This window comes from Macrobrachium nipponense, chromosome 2 (assembly GCF_015104395.2).
Source record: "Macrobrachium nipponense isolate FS-2020 chromosome 2, ASM1510439v2, whole genome shotgun sequence".
Lineage (NCBI taxonomy): Eukaryota > Metazoa > Arthropoda > Malacostraca > Decapoda > Palaemonidae > Macrobrachium > Macrobrachium nipponense.
In genome coordinates, this window is record NC_087201.1 from 112,994,665 (window position 1) to 112,998,634 (window position 3,970).

The 3,970-nt window shown below is 35.8% G+C and overlaps 1 protein-coding gene across 1 annotated transcript in view; it reads left to right on the forward strand.

The window, feature by feature from the left end:
• Positions 1-3,501, forward strand: part of LOC135220915 (prenylated Rab acceptor protein 1-like) — a 72,127-nt gene extending 68,626 nt beyond the window's left edge. The window contains exon 6 of the mRNA XM_064258547.1: positions 1-3,501. This exon is cut by the window's left edge and continues 161 nt beyond it. The gene's annotated coding sequence lies outside the window, so the exon portion shown is untranslated.
• Positions 3,502-3,970: the final 469 nt, after the last annotated feature.

Consider the following 3,970-nt stretch of genomic DNA (forward strand, 5'->3'; position numbering starts at 1 on the left):
TATGACAATACTATTTTGCAATGGTATAATCTTCTTATAATTAAAAAAATATTAGTTACAATAAAGGGAATTTATACATTCTTTAGTGTTAGCTAAGGTAAGTACAGTGGAACCTTGGTTTTCGTACATAATCTGTTCCGGAACCTCAAACGATATCCGAAATGTATGAAAACCGAAACAATAATTCCCATGAGGAATAATGTAAACAGTATTACGTAGTGCGTTCCAGACCCCCAAAAATATTAACAAAAATTAAATTTTACAGGGAATAAAGAGTTTTATTTTACATTACATACAGAAAGCAATGAGAAATGAATAAAAATGAATAATGAAACAAATAATGAACATTTAACATCACTCTTACCTTTATGAAAGACTTGTTAGTGTATGGAAGATAGAGAGGAGGTGAGATTACTGTATGGAAGGGGAATCCCCCTCTAGAAGGACTATAAGTATCAAAAACCTATATGGGGTTACTTCTCTACATTTTTTAGTGGCATTGTCTGAGGTTACTTCCTCACTTTGTTTTTACTGGCACTAGGACCAGCATGAGAGTCACTAGACTCCTGTCGAATAACAAAACTAGCCAGAGACATTTGTTTCTGATACCTCTTCAGTATCTGCCTAAAATGATACAAAGCGTTGTCATTAAACATGTTAGAGAGACAGATTGCAACGTCTTTGTTAGGATGATATGTCTCAACAAAATTTTTGACATCACTTTGCAAACATTTCTGTAATCACTGAAGTAGGTTCCTCCTTTGCCATTTTTGCTGTGCCTGCTAAAGGTCTTTTAGCTCCTCAGTGGTTAGCTCTTCCCTGTGGGCATCTACTAACTCTTCCACATCCTCGCCATTCACATCCAAGCCCATGGACTTCCCCAGAGACACAAAAGATTCCACAACAGGCGTAGGGTTGTCAGGTCAGCCTCAAACCCTTTGAAATCCTTCTTAAGGTAACACTGGCCACAATTTTCTCCAAGCAGAATTCATTGTCCTGGAGAAATCTCTTAGGGTCAATTCAATGTCTGAGGTCACTTCAGAGTACCTTTGAATGAAACAGTGCCTTGGTATAGAGTTTCTTGATGTTTGAAATGATCTGTTAGTCCATGGGCTGAATGAGAGGAGTGGTATTAGGGGGCAAAATTCAATGTGATGAATTTAAATTCATCCAGCAACTGGTCCTCCAAGCCAGGAGCATGTGCAGGAGCATTGACCATTACCAGGAGGCACTTGAGGGGCAATTGATTTTCTTGCAGGTATTTTTTCACACTTGGGCTAAACACTTCATTGACACACTCAGTGAAAACTTGCCTTGTGACCCATGGCTTTTTATTGGCCTTCCACATCACAGGCAATTTATTCTTGATCACATTGTTTTCCTTGAACGCTCGGGGAGTTTCAGCGTGATACACAAGTAGGGGCTTCACTTTGAAATCCCCACTGGCGTTCCCACAGACCAAGAGTGTTAGCCCATCCTTCATCAGCTTGTTCTCTGGCAATGAACTTTCCTCCTGGGTGATGTAGGTCCACTTTGGCATTTCTTTTTTTTTTTCCAAAACAGGCCTGTCTCATCTCAACTGAAGACCTGTTGAGGCTTCAGTCTCAAGATATTCTGAATTCATCAACGAAATCTTCAGCGACGTGTTTATTGGAACTCGCAGCCTCCCCATGCCGTATGACAGTGTATGCCCGTGTGCTTTTTTAATTTTTCAAACCAGCCTCTGCTGCCCTTGAAATCATTAGGAGCAGCACTTGCTGTTGGCATTTTCTTGCTTAAATCAGCATGCAACATCCTAGCTTTCTCACTAAGGATCACTTTAGACACACTATCCCCCACAAACTTTTTTCATTGATCCACACCAACAGCAGCTTGTCAACATCTTCCACTAGTTACGATCTCTGTTTCGATAATGATGTGACCCTTTTTGCAGCATAAGCTACCTTGATTTCGTTTCTTTGCTAGGATCTTGAATTTTATCGTATTTCTCATCTTTTTAACAGAAGGGCTGGCACTTGCAACTTTTTTTGGCCCCATGATGGCTTCTTTGCAATGCGTTTTAACAAAATAACCCAAAACACAACAAACACGTGTAATGATGTGGACTGTGAGTGCGGTGATGGTTGGTCAGTGAGAAAGCCAGGATGGGTTACAAGAGAAAAGACTGGATGCTTTATTTTGGGCTTGATAGGGGGCCCAGTCACATGCTGGGCCCTGGATGGAGCGTTTCCACATGTACGAAAACCAAGGAACATACGAACATACGATAGCAGACAAAATTTTGTAGAAAAAAGTCTACGAAAAGAGAGGCGTACGAAAACTGAGGTTTGACTGTATAATTATATTGTGCTGTGCATCAACAGGATACTTTTGTAATATAAATGTTGCTAATTTTGCATCCGAAGAATTCGGGGAATTGAAGTATTCATTAAAGAGATATAAATGTTGCTATCCTTCCTCAAATTTAAAAAAATCATTTATCACTTACTGGTATACTGCATTATCAAAAAAATTTTTTAGTAATCATTTACCATATACTGGTATACTGCATTATCAACTGCTACTTTTTAGATCTTTATTATTCGTAGTTTTTAATTTAGTGGAACTTATTACATGATATCTTGATGCTGAACAGTTTTAGATGTTATTACTTCAGAATTACCTCAATCTTATTTACATATGTCGAAAGAACAAATTGCAGTTTGATATAGTACATTCTATATTAAAGGATTTGGTTACTACTATATTTTTTTATAGTTTTAAGATGCTACACAAGAAGCACTTAACAAAAAGTTCACCGATAACTAATTTTGTAATAGTATCCGTAACCTTTGTATGATAAAGTTGTTTTCAGATATTATATTGGTACAGTACATTTATACTTATATTTTTTATAGTTTTAAGATGCTACACAAGAAGCACTTAACAAAAAGTTCATCGATAACTAATTTTGTTAATTACTAATAGTATCTGTAACCTTTGTATGATAAAGTTGTTTTCAGATATTATATTGGTACAGTACATTTATACAAACTAAAAAAAATTGGTTTTAGTGATTTGGTAATGGTATGTAGTACTTTATGGAGGCAGGAAAGGATTATTGACACATGAATTGAGGCAGAATGAAAAAATAATGTTCAGTTAGCTTGTGTGTTAGTTATTCATATCTCAAAATTGTTATCCTCCTTGACTTGACAATAGTTTATGTACTGACTGTGATTTAAGACTAGAAAATTAATTTTTTCATTGTTGCAGAAATAACTTTCAGAGTTATAAACAGAGGCTTATATCTGAAACCTTTTAACCTTTGCTCGTTGCTCACAAACAATTTTTATTTATTTTTTTCTTTCATAGAAGCACACAAATAACACTGTGAACATATATTTTTACACCAAAGAGAAATCCTGATATTTTCCGGCTTCAAAATATAATTTATGTTAGATTAATATATTGCTATTTATATGTCTTGGTGTTTTTATAAAAGATGTAATCAATTGAAAACATCTTTTTCTTTATCCCTTCTTTGATTGTCTTTCTTTTTTTAAATTGATCAGCTGTATCATACTGCAGTTTGTTGCCAAAATTTACCACTTTACTTACATCAGCTGCTTGATGTTACACATAAAATAATATAAGAAATAACTATGAAAAGGCAAAGGAAAGCAAAGCTGGGGTTAGAAAAAAAGTTTAACAATTTGTATGGAAATTGAGGTCAGTAATTTAACAAATTATTTAAAGTAAAAATTTGCACTTTTCCTAGATACAAACCACAGCTGTGTATATAAGAGTATCTTTCAGTGTGAGCTAGAATTGGTTGTTGAAAACTATATAACATAGTAGTTAATAGGTGGAGCTGGAGGTGATTGGGAGGGAGGGTTATCCTTCACTCACCAACAGTCACACTCCCTCTTCCTTCATCCACAAGGATTAAGTGGGGCCTAACACTTCCCCCTCCTAAATGAAACCTCGG